This window comes from Pseudophryne corroboree, chromosome 7, assembly GCF_028390025.1.
Source record: "Pseudophryne corroboree isolate aPseCor3 chromosome 7, aPseCor3.hap2, whole genome shotgun sequence".
Classification (NCBI taxonomy): domain Eukaryota; kingdom Metazoa; phylum Chordata; class Amphibia; order Anura; family Myobatrachidae; genus Pseudophryne; species Pseudophryne corroboree.
This window is the reverse complement of record NC_086450.1, coordinates 170,147,178-170,165,054: the sequence shown is the minus strand read 5'-3', so window position 1 is coordinate 170,165,054 and position 17,877 is coordinate 170,147,178. Positions and strand designations below refer to the sequence as shown.

The 17,877-nt window shown below is 45.8% G+C and overlaps 1 pseudogene; it reads right to left on the bottom strand.

The window, feature by feature from the left end:
* Window positions 1–744: 744 nt before the first annotated feature.
* LOC134947375 (5S ribosomal RNA) lies at window positions 745–863 on the bottom strand (annotated as a pseudogene).
* Between the last annotated feature and the right edge of the window lie 17,014 nt (window positions 864–17,877).

Below are 17,877 nucleotides of genomic sequence, written 5' to 3'. Positions count from 1 at the left end.
CAGGGTATCAAACTTGTAGAACTTCGCAAAGGTGTTTGAACCTGACCAAGTGGCCGCTCGGCAAAGTTGTAATGCTGAGACCCCCCGGGCAGCTGCCCAGGACGAGCCCACCTTTCTGGTAGAATGGGCCTTCACCGATTTCGGTAACGGCAATCCAGCCGTAGAATAAGCATGCTGAATCGTATGACAGATCCAGCACGCAATAGTCTGCTTGGAAGCAGGAGCCCCAATCTTGTTGTGAGCATACAGGACAAAAAGAGCCTCCGTTTCCTAAACTGAGCCATTCTGGCGACATAAATTTTCAAAGCTCTGACTACATCGAGAAACTTTGATTCCAGCAAGGCGTCAGTAGCCACTGGCACCACAATAGGTTGTTTCAAGTGGAACGAAGAAACCACTTTCGGCAGAAATTGCTGACGAGTCCTCAACTCTGATAAAGGGAAGAAAAGCAAAGAAAAAGTGACCTTTGTTGGGAGCACTCGCTCTTGGAAACAGTTGTGATTGAATTGTGAAAAATAATGTTAGTATGAGATAATTAAAACGTAACCTTTAATAGTCTTTAGATAAGAGTACACCAAAAAAATTTTTTTGTTGTGTTTAAAATGTGGTTAAACAGTGTAAACCACCAATTTGAAGCTAAGACTGTGAATATATAGATGAAAAAAATATAAGGCAATAATACCAAGCCCTCCAGGCATTCATTTACGGGGTTTAGTGCAATAGCCGATGTAGTGTCGTCAAAAAAACCTACAACACCTGGTATTCCTTAGTGGTCAACCACCTAAGTACTGACCAGGCCCAACACCGTATTGCTTCCAAGATCAGACGAGGTTGGGCATGTGCGGTGTGGTATGGTAGTAGATTTAGAATTGATATGGCAAAATACTACAGCTGGTGTGCAGCTACTAGGTAAACCATAAACCTGGTTATTATGATGAACAAATGATCTCGTTAATAGAGAAACATATGTTTGACCGTCATTGCACCAAGTTGTAACCCAAATGTATAGGTATACGAAGGTTTGAATCATATGGTCAATACATTTTGCCAACAGGAGCCGCCTGTATGTTGCTTTATGTGCTGTGCAACATTATTCGGAATGGATTTGTTTGTTGGGTTATACTGAGGACATGCCAAAAATATTGGTTAGCATCAAAGCATAAATATGTTTGAAATAATATAATGTAATTAGAGCTGAAAAAATGATCTAGAACTTTCCACTTTACTCCCTCTACGCCATCACCAACAGTATAGGGCAAGGAATGGAAATGGACCAGAAAAAAGTCTCATCAGCTTAAAAGATAGAAAAAGGAAGTGGATAAGGTAGATAGAAAATATATCTCTATAATCCACAGGAGGCTATCTAATACAATAGAGCCTGAAATGCCAAGTACTATCTTTGTAACAATATTGTTGAGCCAATATGCTTACAATAAAGAGTTGGTTTGCATGTATCCACAGTATATACACAATGTATCAATCTAATATGTATAATAGATCTATGCCCGGTATCCTTTATGCTGTAATAGACCGGGTATACATACTAGTTTTTTTGCCTGTATTGAAACCTGCATACAAATCGGTGCTGGATTAACAGGGATAGGACAAGGATATCCCTTGTACTATGATTGCAAAAAGACCCTAATCAGTAGCAGATTACTACCGATTATATAATGTCAGCCACATGAAGACACGAATTGTCAAATATAACCATGTGTTTTGTTATACCACTCAAAGCATCTAAAAAGCAAAGTCTCCATAATAAATAATGCCTTTAGTGAATGGCATAAATTTGCCGGAAAAGACCAGTGCACATAGTGTTAAATTACATCCGTGCGTGGCTGGAGAGCGGGAGACAAATGATATGCAGGATAAGAGAAAAATATACTTATGACCAAATGGTGTGTTTTTCCTGCTCGGTATGTGCCGCTGACCGCTCGACTTCACGAGCTAGGTGTCTGTGCGGCTCGCCTGGTCTCCTCTCCTGCCGGTCTTCTGGTCACGTGAGCGCGCTCACCGTGACCGCGTCCACCTCCCCGACGTACGTTTCACAGTTGCTTGTTCACGGGTAGCGTGAACATTAGGTGTCCGGACCCGGCTTAAATCTGCAGGGGTAGCCACTCATTGGCTGCACCTGTTGGTTGTTAACAAGATTAGGTCTGACACCGTGTAATGAAAGTGAGCTTCATGTTAATTGCAGAAATGGGTAATTTTAATGCATAGATGTCCTGCACATAGCTGCTGAAATATTTTAAAAAGGGAGAGTGAGTGCTATTTGGATTTGATAGAACCCGATAGTGTTACATATAGATAGGTATTAAAAAGGGAGGGGGGGGGAGTGTTTAGATTAGAATTGAAAATTGGATAGATTTAAATAGATTGATAAGAGATTGTGTCAGAGTGCTCAGTGGTGGATGAAATGAATAAAGTAAGTAGTGTAAGAGAAATGTGAGCCGTGTTAGATGGTGGTATATAAACTTTGGATACAGTGAGATATAGTATGAGTGTGACATCAGTGGTGTAATGGTGAGAATGCAAAGGTGTGTGTAGGGGGAAAGGGGAGAGCAGAGGGGAAATGTGTGAAAAGTGAGAATATTCTGAATGCTGAACTGCTTGAAAGAGATGTGCTGTGAAGAGTAATGTTGTGAAGGCATTAAAGTGCTATGGATGATTGTTAATGTATATAGGGAAAAAGTATTTATGTTAATGAGGTATATAAAGAGAGAGTGTGAGAAAATTGTGAAAGAATTCTATGAAACACATGTGTGAAAAAATTGTTGATTCTATGTGGTAAGTGGGGTGACAATGCTGAAGTGTGGGGAAGAAAAAAGAGGGGGGGTTTAGGGGGGAGAGGGGGGGGGAAGAAAAAGAGGGAAGGAAGGGGAAAAGGGGGGGAGTTTTGATAATGATGTAACTGATTTAGTTCTTTGTGAAATAATAGTTGTTGCTAGTATAATTCCCTAAAGTACACATGTCAAACAGTAGTAAAATAATCAGGTTGGAAGGAATGCTCCAAAGTTCATAGTTTCATTCAGTCCTTGTGGATGTAATGAGTCCAGTCTGAAAGTCCATTCACATTCCTTCCGTAGAAGGGTGTTGGTCCAGTCTCCTCCTCGTATGCCAAGTTTCACTTGCTCTAGTCCACAGACTCTGAGTTCATCCCATCGACCTGCATGATTAGAGACAAAATGTCGTGCTACAGAGGTAATTTGCTTTATTTTTTGTAGATCTTTGGTCGCATTACGAATAGATCCGACGTGTTCCAGAATTCTTTGCTTGAGGGCTCTGGTCGTCATGCCCACATATCTTTGTCCACAGCCGCACACAATGCAGTAGATCACTCCTTCCGTAGAGCAGTTAATGAAGTGCCTGAATTTGATATCTTTTCCATAGCAGTCCTGGATATGATCAGTCTTAAGAATGTATTGACATGCTTTGCAGTGACCACATGGATGTGTGCCGGTCGTAGTCTGTGATTTTCCTCGAGATGGTTGGAAATGGCTGGACACCAGTCTATCTTTCAAATTTCTCGATCTTCTCCAACTCATGGATACTTGTGGTCCGAGTTTTTCAGATAGAATAGGGTCCAAGTGGAGGATTCCCCAATGTTTTTGGATAGCTTGTTTGACCTGATGCCACTCTTGACAGAAACCCCCTACAAATCTGATGGTGTCCTCAACTCTGCTCTATCTTCATGGAAGATCAAATAAGGGCTCTTGTGAGACAAGGACGCTAATTCAGACATTCGCCTTGTGGATGCCAAGGCCAATAGCATGACCACTTTCCAAGTGAGGAATTTCAACTCTACCTTCTGTAAAGGTTCAAACCAATGAGATTGAAGGAATTGCAACACCACGTTAAGATCCCACGGTGCCACTGGGGGCACAAAGGGAGGTTGGATGTGCAACACGCCTTTTACAAAAGTCTGAACTTCTGGAAGGGAGGCCAATTGTTTTTGAAAGAGAACCTATAAGGCTGAAATTTGTACTTTAATTGAGAACAACTTTAGGCCCGCATCCACACCAGCTTGTAGAAAATGGAGAAAACGTCCTAACTGAAATTCTTCCGTAGGAGCCTTCCTGGATTCACACCAAGACACGTATTTTCTCCAAATACTGTGGTAATGTTTAGACGTTACTCCTTTCCTGGCCTGCATAAGAGTGGGGATGACTTCCTTGGGAATACCGGGCTAGGATCTGGCGTTCAACCGCCAAGCCATCAAACGAAGTATTGGAACACGCATGGCCCCTGCTGCAACAGATCCTCCCTCAGAGGAAGAGGCCAGGGATCTCTTATAAGTAATTCCTGAAGATCTGGATACCAAGCCCTCCTTGGCCAGTCTGGAACAATGAGGATCACTTGAACCTTTGTTCTTCTTATGATCTTTATTACTTTTGGAACAAGTGGAAGCGGAGGACAATGACTGAAACACCCACAGTGTCACTGGGGCATCCACTGCTATTGTTTGAGGGTCTCTCGACCTGGAACAACATCTCTGAAGTTTCTTGTTGAGGCGAGACGCCATCATGTCTATTTGAGGAATTCCCCAAAGACTTGTCACTTCTGTAAAGACCTCTTGATGAAGACCCCACTCTCCTGGATGGAGATCATGTCTGCTGAGGAAGTCTGCTTCCCAGTTGTCCACTCCTGGAATGAAGGTCGCTGACAGAGCGCTTGTATGCCTTTCCGCCAAGCGGAGAACCTTTGTGGCCTCTGCCATTGCCACTGCTCTTTGTTCCACCCTGGTGGTTTATGTACGCTACTGCTGTTATGTTGTCCGACTGAATCGAGACAGGCCGCTTGCAAAAGGCCGTTGTAAATGGCCCTTAACTCCAGAACGTTTATGTGTAGACAAATTTCCTGGCTTGACCATCTTCCCTGGAAGCTTTCCCCCTGTGTGACTGCCCCCCAGCCTCGGAGACTCGCATCTGTGGTCACTAAGATCCAGTCCTGGATCCCGAACCTGCGTCCCTCTAGGAGGTGAGAGCTGTGCAGCCACCACAGGAGTGAGATTCTGGTATTGGAAGACAGGATTATCCTTCGGTGCATGTGCAGATGGGACCCGGACCACTTGTCCAACAGGTCCCACTGAAACACTCTGGCATGGAATCTGCCAAACTGAATGGCCTCGTAGGCCGCCACCATCTTCCCCAGCAACCGAGTGCATTGATGGATCGATACTTTTGCTGGTTTCAGAATTTGTTTGACCAGGTTCTGAATTTCCAGAGCCTTTTCCACCGGAAGAAAAACTCTCTGTAATTCTGTGTCCAGAATCATTCCCAAAAACGACAGCTGTCTCCTCGGAACCAACTGTGATTTTGGCAAGTTTAGGAGCCAACCATGTTGCTGCAGAATTGTCAGGGAGAGCGTAATGTTCTGCATTAATTGGTCCCTGGATCTCGCCTTTATCAGGAGATCGTCCAAGTACGGGATAATTGTGACTCCTTGCTTGCGCAGGAGAACCATCATTTCGGCCATTACTTTGGTGAAAATCCTCGGAGCCGTGGACAGACCAAACGGCAACGTCTGAAATTGGTAATGACAATCCTGAACTGCAAACCTCAGGTAAGCCTGATTTGGAGGATAAATGGGAACATGTAAGTAGGCATCCTTTATGTCTACCGACACCATAAAATCCCCCTCCTCTAGACTGGAGATCACTTCCCGGAGAGATTCCATCTTGAATTTGAATTTTCTTAGGTAGAAATTTAGGGATTTGAGGTTCAGGATTGGTCTGACTGAGCCGTCTGGCTTCGGGACCATGAACAGGCTTGAATAAAAGCCTTCTTCCTGTTGCGATGGGGGAACCCTGACAATGACTTGATTGTGACACAATTTTTGTATTGCGGCGCATACCACCTCCCTGTCCAGAAGAGAAGCTGGTAAGGCCGATTTGAAAAATCGGTGAGGGGGAACGTCTTCAAACTCCAGTTTGTACCCCTGGGACACTATTTCTAAAACCCATGGGTCCAGGGCCGAACGAGCCCAGAACTGCCTTAATAGCTTTAGACGTGCCCCCACCGGTGCGGTCTCCCACAGAGGAGCCCCAGCGTCATGCGGTGGATTTGACAGAAGCCGGGGAGGACTTCTGCTCCTGGGAACCAGCCACGGCCGGTGATCGTTTACCTTTTCCCTTTCCTCTAGTAGGAAGGAAGACCCTCTGCCTTTTCTGTATTTATTGGGCCGAAAGGACTACATTTGATAGTGGTGTGCTTTCTTTTGTGGTGCAGGCACATAAGGTAAAAATTATGACTTACCCGCGGTAGCCGTAGATACCAAATCAGCGAGGCCGTCACCAAACAATACACCACCTTTATACGGTAGAGACTCCATAGCTTTCTTAGAGTCAGCATCAGCATTCCATTGATGAATCCACAATGCTCTCCTAGCTGAGACTGCCATGGCATTGACCCTTGATCCCAAGAGGCCAATATCCCTCGCAGCTTCCTTTAGGTAGGCTGCAGCGTCCCTGATATAACCTAGTGTCAAAAGACTGCTATCCCTATCCAGGGTATCTATTTCAGATGACAAGTCATCTGCCCATTTTTCAATAGCGCTACTCACCAACGCAGATGCAATGGCTGGTCTGAGTGGCGTACCCATGGTGACATAAATAGATTTCAATGTATTTTCCTGCCTACGATCCGCAGGATCCTTTAGGGCTGCCGTGTCAGGGGACAGAAGAGCCACCTTTTTGTACAGCCGTGATAGAGCTTTGTCCACAATGGGGGGTGACTTCCAATCTCTTATTTATCAGAGCCACATTAGCATTCAAAGCACCCAAAACATTCACCCAATCAGGTGTCGGCGGTGCCAACAGGGTCACTCCCACAGCCGTTTGTGTCCCTAACATAGTCTCCTCCTGGGAAGAGCACTCCGCCTCAGACATGCCAACACACGTGAACTCAACACACACAGACACACTGGGCCTATAGGGGACAGACCCCCAGTAAAGCCTGTCAGAGGGACACAGAGGGAGTAATTGCCAGCTCACACCCCAGCGTTCAATCCCAGTCTGAAACACCACTGAAAATGCCCCAGACCTGCAGCGCTTTTATAATTAACATATAATGCACCAAAATAATTGTGACCCCCCCCCCCCATTTTTCAACCTGATACTTATGCAGCAGTGTGAGGAAGGACCAGCGTCTCTGCAGCCTTGTGTATAAAAAATGGCGCCGGCTGTGTGCTGTGAGGGCTAAGCTCCGCCCCCGTAATGGCGCTGGTCTTGTTTTGCAGGAAACTTTTTTAGCATAGCAGGGCTGCACAAGCGATCGCAGCCCTGCTATGCTAAAATACACTCCCCCATAGGCGGAGATTAGTTGATCGCACCAGCAGCAAAAAGTTGCTTGGTGCAATCAACTCAGAATGAGGGCACATGTTCTCTATGATTTCTGTATTACTATTGAATTGTGTTATGAAGAGAATGTTTGAAGCTTCTTCTTTTGTTTTTACCTTGTACAGTATTTTAACATTTCTTTTCTTTCCATTTGTGTCAATTTGTTGATCTGAGATTGCAGTTTTTCTTTTTTATACCCTTTTTCGATGAAATTTTCCATTATTTTTTTTTGCTTTGTGAAATGTACATGTCCTGTTCTGTATAATTTCATCTGATTCTTTAAAAATGTCCTTTTGGGATGTTAGAAATCCAATTTCTATGATGATTACTTGTAGTAGGCAGCATTTTGCTTCCATTCACTGGTTTAGTATGAGTTCTTGTTTGAATTATATTATTCTTTAAGTATATCTCTAGGTCGATAAATACTATTTCTGTTTTGCTTGAAGTTGTAGTGAATTCTAAATTGATTGTATTGTTGTTGATGTATTTCTTGAATTCTTCCAGTTGATCATCCGGTCCACCCCAGACAAAGAATACATCATCGATGTATCAATACCAGCATATGAGATGTTGGAAATAAACAGATTGGCATAACTGGGTGCCAATGATGTACCTATGGCAGTTCCATATTTTTGTAGGCAGAACGTTCCCTCGTACCAAAAATAGTTGTGCGTCAGGACAAAGTCAATATTTGCCATGATGAAGTTTATTCGCTGATTAGACAACTCGGTATTGGTGGATAGGTAATACCTAGTGTGGCAGCAGCCAGTATCATGTGCAATGCACATGTAAAGTGATTTTACATCGGTAATACACATTGTGTAATTTTCTTCCCACTATAGGGTTTCCAGTTTTTGTAAAATGCGTGTAGCGGCCTTTAGGTGGCTTTTCTGGTGTGATACTAATGTCTGGAGAAAAAAGTCGGTATACTTTGACAGATTTGATGTGATGGAATTTATCCCTGATACAATTGGGTGACCTGGCGGATTCGTAGGATGTTTGTGGATTTTCAGAAGGAAATAAAAAGTGGGTATTTTTGGATTTTTGTATAGTATGCAAATTATAAATGTTACTTCAATGCTCATTAGTTACTATGGGCAATTTCTCCACTGGCTCACTTCTCCACACTTTTCACTGCTTCATGAATAGACCCCAAAGTCTTTATCAAGATGTAAACATGTGTTTACACCTTGATAAAGACTTTATCCAGAACCCGTAGGACTGCCACATGGGTTATACATATACCCAAGTCTGGTATAGTTGGTTGACCTGTCTTTGGGATTTTAATCAAAGTACAGTATGTGAATAAATCTGCATCCCTAGACCTGAATGAATCTTCTGGTTTGTAGATTTAGATATTACCTGTCCTCCAGACTGAAGGTCCAGGGGAAGCAAAGATACAATTAAGACCCTTTTTTTTTTACCCCAATAGGGTGAGTGCAATATAGGAGATCTGTATTGGTAGTACAGTATGTGCTCTTTTTTAGCTTCAATGGTTGGAGTACTCTACCCTGAAAATCTCGCGTTTGAACCACTGTCACCCATTATATTTTTCTTCAAATCTCCAGAGATAGGGGAAGAATTTTCTCCTAAAGAACCACTTGCTGCTTCAGCAGTACTGCAAAGCTGCCATACCTACAGAACTAGGTAGCTCTTGGCACTTTGATCAATCCATCAATTCACCAAAGTGTTGAGATTTCTGGCTGCCCTGACTTGTTTGTGATTTGAGTGACAGCTGCTGTTGCCAATCCTGTGTGTGGATTTTAAACAAGACAAGAGTTTCCACACTGCATCATAAAAATCCTGTGTGCAGCTCACAGTGGGGCAGATGTATTAAGCCTGGAGAAGGGATTAAAGATCCTACCGGCTGATGAATGACCTTGTGCATGAATCATAACACAAACACTTTACCTTAAATGAAATAACAATCACGGAGACTTAGGTTTGGCAGAGAAATGTTAGCTGTTTTATTAAAATAACTATAAACTTTAGCTAGCTGTAAAGAAAGGGATTATAAAATGGTGGCAAAGAAAGAAATGCTAAGACTCATACCCCAATCTGCAAAACTGCAACATCCTAACCAAACAAACTAACAACAAAATGGTATCCACTCCAGCTTATTCCATGACTACCCACCCGTCCGGGTGATGTCGCTGCCCCCGTTTAGGTGGGACAGCCATTATATACAGTCAATGAAGGTGAGCGCACCAAATAACTATGAATCAGTCATCAAACAATCTATATATTACCTAAAACAGGTAACCTGCCATTCTTTCCCGCCACAAGCAAATTTTCTGGTCCCAGAAACTTCGCTCAGACACCATAGGCCTACCACACAGAAGACACCACCAAAAAGAGATCCTCCAGAAAAATAAGTCCAAATGCACCCCATCGGGCTGGAAAAGATAATGATAATGGAATCTGATCCACTTATGCGGCACAACAGCCCCACCATTAGCCAGAACCCATTTAGCCACAGCCGAGTTAAGCTTCTTCCTGGCCTCGTCAATGGCCCAACAATCTGCCACTCCACACCTAAAAAAACCTGGGAACAACAAAAGACCATACAAAAGTGCAGGAAGGCCACGCCCTCCTGATAATCATCAAATCCTCCAAAATGGAACAACGCAGCTCCAATGCAGACCTCTTCTCAAGATCGTTACCACCTAGAAGCAATACCAAAATCTCAGGCAAACCATGCTGCATCACCCTTCATAAAAGTATCACCTTCAATTCCGACCACCGCATACCTCTCACACCTATCCACCATGTCTCCGCACAGCCTGCATAAAACGGATCCCCATCCAAGGCCATAAACCGAGCCGCCCAGTAAACATAGGAGTGACCAACAATCCACACTCTACACCTATCACCCACCAATCCTACAAAGAAGGGAAAATAATGAGAGGAAAAGTTAGAATGGAATGCAAAACTTAACATTAACAAGTAAATAATACCAGAGTATCTGCCAAAACAAAAAAATTAGTGCGCACATTACCGTGCGAATGGAGACAAGCTTCCAGCCAATTGAAGCAACAGAAAGACACAAGAGAATCGATTAAACAAGGGAGGAGTTGGAAGGAATGGGGGAGGGGGGAGTTAAAACGTAAAAACCTGCTGAGGGACATAGGATTGGAGCCAATTAGTCGAATCAAGATGAATTTGGGCCGAATTTAGTCCGTCAGTCCAGGTAAAAAATTGTATAAAACCCTCCGGACCCCCGCTGCCAGCAGCGGTGAGTAGCTAATCCCCGAGTAGGATGGACAGAGAAGACAAACAGACAAATGGGCAAAAACAACCAACAAAACAACATGAATAACCAAACTTTTACAGGTCAATGCAAAAGATCAGGCCTAAAGTAGCATTTATAACTGGCCGATTTCCAAGGCCTAATGCCTTAATCGAACTAACTGAAAACTCTGCAGCCGTGGCCGATGTGGTAGCTCCTATCCGAAAGGAATGAGTTTCAAAGTCCCGAGGTGAAAGGCCTAAACTGGCAAGGCAACGACGCAGCATCCAGCTACACTGATACTTAGTAAGCGGCGAGCCATCATAATGCAACAGCCACGACCCCTCCGAGGAAGGCCGGACCAAAACATAGCTGATGGCCAGTGCCACCGGACAGATGTCCAGGGAAACGGAGAGCACCAAGGGAACCCATTTTCCCCTGCACATCTGATCCGTCATAGTGCAATGAATCCTACACCATAAGTACCTATTGTCCATTTGCACATTGGAATGGAGCATAATCGCATCCGCCCACTTGGAGGGGGCGACCAACTCCAAACAATGGAAAGCGCCATGGTACACCATGGAATAAGCTAATTGAAATAACAGGGCCTCGAAAGCTGACAAAGCAATTTCTGTAACCGCCCTGAGAACAGACGGGAGAAGTGACGCATCGATGGGGCGCCTACTATCTGGGGCAACCAGAACCATCCGAGCCCATCCTTTCATGGTCTTCACAAGTACAATTTTTTTTGTAAAGTTGGGTACATCCATCAACTATGCAAAAAATTAAATATCCGCAAGGTATCGAGAGACGACAGCCCTAGATCTCCCAAAAACATAGAGCTGCCAAAAAAAAGAAAGCATCGTCTGATGCCCACTAATATCTTCAAGCCCCCGATCACGTGAGAACTCTTTCCATTCTGCCCAAGCCCCCACGGTAAGTCCTGAGGGTACTCGGGGCGATGGAATGCTCTGCTAGCCCCACCAAACAGGCTAGATACCCTGCCAAAAAGTAGAAGGGCAGAGCACCCCAACATCATCAGCATCTGGAGCAAGTACCCAGAATCTCTCCCAATGAAACTGAGACAGTGCATCGGCCAACTCGTTATCAACCTCCGGAACATGTTGCACCCTAAACAGCACGTTGCAGTGCAAACACGTTAGCTCCAGCTGAACCAAGAAGTGCAACACAATCAGAGACTTGGTCCACTGATTATTAATCACATGCACTACGCCTAGATTATCACACCTGAACAAGATGCTGCGATTGCAAAGATGTGCGCCCCATACCTCCATGGCGACCATGATGGGGAACAACTCCAAAAGCAATGGGTCCTTAGTTAAACCGCCATTAAACCAGCGGTGCGGCCAGGGGAGCGCACACCAAGAACCACTGAGGTAACAACCAAAATCTGATGACCCAGCCGCGTCGGTAAACAGCTGCAAACTAAAATTATTGACAGGAGCCTGCCAGATCTGAACACCATTAAAATCTTTGAGAAAGAAAGCCCAAATGGCTAAGTCCCGTTTGATCTCAGAAGATAACCTGATCAAATGATGGGAACTGGAGACCCCTGCTGCGGCTCGTTCCAATTTATGTCAAAACAGCCGTCCCATGGGGATGACCCTGCAGGTGAAGTTCAGGAGACCCAAAAGTGATTGAGCCTGCTGAAGCGTTATTTTATGCACTGCAACATACTGTGAAATGACATTGCGTAGCTTGGCCACTTTATCCTGTGGAAGGCAGCAACAGCCATGTACCATGTCAATTTGAATCCCCAAGAATGATAAGCAAGAGAGGGGGCCCTCTGTTTGACCATACGCTATCGGCACCCCAAAATGACAAGCTGAACAAACGGTCACCACAATGCCTAGAACCAGCCCATCCTACACAAAGGAGGTCATCCAGATAATGGATAAGGGTGGGGGCCCTACTTAGGGGAAGCAACAGCCACGGGTTTTCCAGATGCGGGATTCCCTGTCCTAGCGACTGGACGCCCGCCTCGAAAGCAATTGGATGCGGGATGGGACCTACCGCAGCGCAAGCAGAGGTGTCGAAAACGACACCGTTGGCCAAGGAGGCAGGTGGAATTATTAAAGGCAAAACAGTTGCCTTTAGCAGAAGCCAGTGCCTGGGGACGTCTAGATACCCCAAACCGCCGCGGCAAGTGAGCTTCTACAAATGTGCGCAAAACATCAGTAGCCAACTGCGTAGCATACAGGCCAGCTCGAGAACACTCCTTTTCTTCCTACAGCACCCTAGTCACATCAAGCCACACTTTCACATACTTGCAACCAAAATCCATCACCCATAAGCAGTCCTGCTTCCGCCTGAACTGCTTGTCATAAACTCGCCAATCCACTCCTTTGTGCTTATGCTGCATGCCGTGGATCATGTGAATGTACTTAATTATGTTCATCTGTTCGTCAGGCCGATCCTCAAGATAACATGCGGCAAACACAAAAAAAACAGCCAGCCAATTATCATACGATTTAAAGGCCTCCACTCTGATACCATCCTTCGCTTTAGCAGACTTAAAATGTTTTTTTTGGCTTCATCAGTCAAAACGAACATATCAACAAAATCCCCTTTCTGAATCTTCCTGCAACAGCTGTCGTGAAGCCCGCGCAACACTGCAGTATAGTCACAATGCACAACCCCAGGTAAGTTAAGGTGCTTCCTTTCCCTACAGGAAATATCAGCGACCCATTTGCACTTAGTATGCTTTGCGTGTCTACCAGCCTCCCGCCTAGCATATTTAGCTGTACGCTTTCACGCCCAGGCAGCGCTGCTAACTGAAGACCTGAGCGAAGAGGAGGAGGAAGAAGAGGAAGACAGGCTAGACCTAGAGCGGGTAGGGAAGGAAGATCCCAAAAGGTACACGACAGACACCCCTGACTCCTCACCTGACGGTTCTGACTGCAACCCCGCTGACAACAATCCTCTCCATTGCTGGCAAGGTCTCCCGGATCCATGTATACCGCAGCATCTGAAAGAGTAGACGTATCTGGCCCTGGGGCACCAGAGCCGGGAAGACGGGAAGGAGGCAACACAGTGGGGGATACATTTCCTGCAGACGCTGATGCGCCACCCTCAATCTGTGCCATATCTGACCCCGTATCGCCAAAAAGCCTGCAAAAACTGCGCAACACCGGGTCAGAACTCCCAGAAACAGGCCTAAAGCCACACCTCCCAGGTGATGGACCACCAGCGCTCAGCGGAAAAGCTGATAACAAGGGGGCAAGGGCCGAAGTAATGGAGTAAAGGGCAGATAACAGAACAGCAGTGTCAAACGCGGAAGCAGAACTAATAACACAAAACATACAGAATGGATGCTCAGTCCCGTTTCACAATAAATCCAAAAAGTGATAAAAGGGCAAAGTTCACCCAGTCCTTGTATCGAATCCTTAATACTGGCTGGAGGCAAATGTCCTTTAGATGGCTCTCTGGTGACCACAAATTAAAAATGTTATCAGCTTGGTCTTTTTAGGAAATCTTTCTGTCACAAGGCGGAGCCGGAGGGGATGCGCCTGCAGGAACCTGAGAGGGGAACAATGTATATATAGGAGTGAGGAGCGCTGTTTTCAATATCTATTAATTGTACAACAGTAAGGCAACCACAAATAAGTTAATAACACAGATGTACTAGCTATAAGAGAATGCCTGTCCCCCCTAACTGACTATGCAGAAGCACAGAGCAATGTAAGGAGACACTCAGCCTGCCAAGACAAGAAAAAAGAGGCTGACTCCGCCTCCAACTAGCCCTTATGCATGAAACTGCCCCCTCTATCCCTGTATCCTTATTGGATAGTCCTATCACCTGATACCCACAATGCCATTCCCAGCCTCAGATGTTTAACCCTCTCTGTTCCTATTCAGTCACTATGCTCCTCAAAGAAGTGATAAAACAGTGATAAGTGCAAGGTGATAATGCACCAGCCAGTCAGATAAAACTGTAACTGTCATTTTTCAAATCCATAATGATTGGCTGGTGCATTATCACCTTCCATTTATCACTGTTTTATCACTTTTTTATCCCTTCTCCAGGTTAATACATCTGCCCCAGTGACAGTTCTGTTCCACTGCAGTACATCTCTCTACAAGCTATCCCTAACTTCCCATTTGGTGCCTAACCTTAACCTCCCCCTGGTGGTGCTTAAATCTAACCCCCACTTTCCAGCAGCCTAACCCTAACCCTCCCCCCTTAGTGCCTAACCCTAACACTCCCCTAGTGGTGCCTAACCCTTACACCCTCTCTTCAACCTAACCCTAACTGCAGCCTAACCCTACCCCCCCCCCCCCACCCTCCTAAACCTAATCCCCACTCCCGCAGTCAAAACCTAAGGCGGGTGTTAATACTTACCTTTGGGATCCTGACTGTCGGGATTCCATCGTCGGTATACTGATTATTTCGGGATTCCGTCATCAGTGGTCTGATGGCTTTCAGGATTCCGGTGTCGGTATTATGGCTGCCGAGATCCCAACAGCTGGGATCCTGAACGTGTCGCCTAGTGAAGTGGGCCGGATAGAGAGATACTCTACAGTATTCGCAGGTCCGTGGGGTGGGGAAGGAGCTAAATGACGCCAATTGCCTATCTAGCCCCGCCCCATTCCCGTGGACCCCAAATCGTGGTGTTTCCCAATGTGGGGGTGTAGATAGATGATGTCACTGCCCGGCCCCTCCCCCCGAAGTGTCTCCTCTCAAGGCTTCTCCCGGAGAGGAGAAATTTAAAGTAGGTAAGTATGAAATAAACCATACATTCTCATGAATGTACATTAGCGGTCATCAAGTGACATATTTATAGCCATTTTCCTAACCTGACCATTATCTGAACATGCTCTGCACTCCTCGTAGGTACTGGCTGTAAGCAGTGAAAGATATTTGTATTTGTGGGGCGTTTAAATACAGAACTATGGGCATAATTCAGACCTGATCGCTCGCTAGGGTTTTTTTGCACTGCTGCGATCAGATAGTCGCCGCCCATAGGGGAGTGTATTTTTGCTTTGCAAGTGTGCGAACGCATGTGTAGCAGAGCTCTACGTACAGATCTTGTGCAGTCTCTGAGTAGCCCAGGACTTACTCAGCCGCTACGAACACTTCAGCCTGTCCGGGACCGGAATTGACATCAGGAACCCTCCCAGCAAACGCATGGACACGCCTGCGTTTTTCCAACAACTCCCAGAAAACGGTCAGTTACCACCCACAAATGGCTTCTTCCTGTCTATCTCCTTGCGATCGCCCGTGAGAATGGATTCTTCGCACAAACCCATCGCTGAGCGGCGATCCGCTTTGTAACTGTGTGACGCGCCTGCACATTGCGGTGCATACACATGCGCAGTTCTGACCTGATGGCAGCGCTGCAAAAAATGCTAGCGAGCGATCAGGTCTGAATTACCCCCTATAGCTGTGATTATAATTTCTTCCTTAAGTCTGCTTCAACCAAGTTTATCAAACTGTTAGACTGAAGCATATAAATTCAATAGGAAGTTCAAGTGCTATTATTTTCAAAAGCCTAACAAAAGATGCCAAAACAATCCACATCTGCATTTTTCTGGTATTGGAGGGTTAATGAGAAACTTAAGATTGCTGATTATAGAATCCAATGAAAGGTCACATGTGAGGTAAAAGAATTCACACACAACAGCTATCCAGAAAGATCTAGCTGTATATTTATTTATTTTATTTTCAGAATAACTGGGCACATATAAATTAAACTGCATGCCTGAAGATGTGAGAACTTTAAAGTAAGACCCTGCTTTTAGAACTAAAAATGTCCATTAGACATACCTCCCAACTTTCCTATGGTCTAAGGAGGGACACACGCGCGGCGAAGTCGCGCGCGCTCCCGAAAAGGGGCGTGGTCTGTGAAAATGGGGCGTGGCTTCGCGGGAGGACCCGCGATCGCTAGCCACGCCCTCATTTTCATCACTGAGGGGGGCATGCCCAGCGCTCTGTGAGCTGCTGGCATGCCCCCTCTCCTCCTGTCTCCCCTGAATAGACGCTGTGCGCATGCGCACAGCGTCTATTCACCACTGCTCTGCTAAGCAGGGCAGCGAGAGACAGAGACTCCCAACTGCCCCCCCCCCACCGCGGGACACTGTGGCCCGCGGGTGGGACAGCGGGACAGTCCCCAAAAAACGGGACTGTCCCGCAAAAATCGGGACAGTTGGGAGGTATGATTAGATAGATACAGTACATAAATATATACATTAGAGATGAGCGGGTTCAGATTTAACGCCAGAATTGACGCCAGTTAGGTTTTATCCGGATTTTTCTTATTGGCTATCCAAAACACGTGACATCCGTGAGCCAATAAAATGCTGCTTTGAGATGCGAGTAAATCTGAGTAAAACCAAGTAAAACCAACTCATCTCTATTATACATACATACTGTACACAGGGCAACCATCAGGGGGGTGCTGGGGGCATAGCTGTCCCGGGCCCAGCCTCTCTGACAGATAGAGGAGGGCCCGGGATGCTCATGCAGCCACCTGCCCACCTGCCGCCGTCTTTGTCTCTACCGTTCCGCGGTCGTCCCCGCTGTTCTGCCACTGTCCTCCGACCCTCCAACAGCTCTGCATTGAAAACTTCCATCCCAAAATGGCCGCCGCCACAGAGGAGACAGTTATTTATGACACGAGAGGAGCCCTCTAGTATCTTGAATAACTGTCTCCTCTGAGGTGGTGGTCATTTTGGGAGGGACGTTTTCAATACAGCTGCAGGAGGACGGAGAAGAGCAGCAGAACAGCGGGGATGGAGGTGGGCAGGCAGCGGCATCAGCATCCCGGGCCCTCCCGACAGTTGCACATGTATGTATGTATGTATGCATTAGAGATGAGTGGGTACGGTTCCTCGAGATCCGAACCCCCCCGAACTTCACCTATTTTACACGGTTCCGAGGCAGCCTCGGATCTTCCCGCCTTGCTCGGTTAACCCGAACGAGGCCGAACGTCATCATCCCGCTGTCGGATTCTCGCGAGATTCATATTCTATATAAAGAGCCGCGCTTCGCCGCTATTTTCACTCGTGCATTGGAGATTGAACGGAGAGGACGTGGCTACGTTCTCTCCCTGAAAAGCTCCGTAATCTGTGCTCAGTGTGCTGCAAATATCTGTGCTCAGTGTGCTTAAAATATCTACGTTCTCTGCCTGAAAACGCTCCATATCTGTGCTCAGTGTGCTGCAAATATCTGTGCTCAGTGTGCTTTATTGTGGGGACTGGGGACCACCAGTATATAATTAATTATACTTATAGTAGTACAGTACAGTAGGCCATTGCTGTATCTCAGAGCCGGCCCTAGCCAATT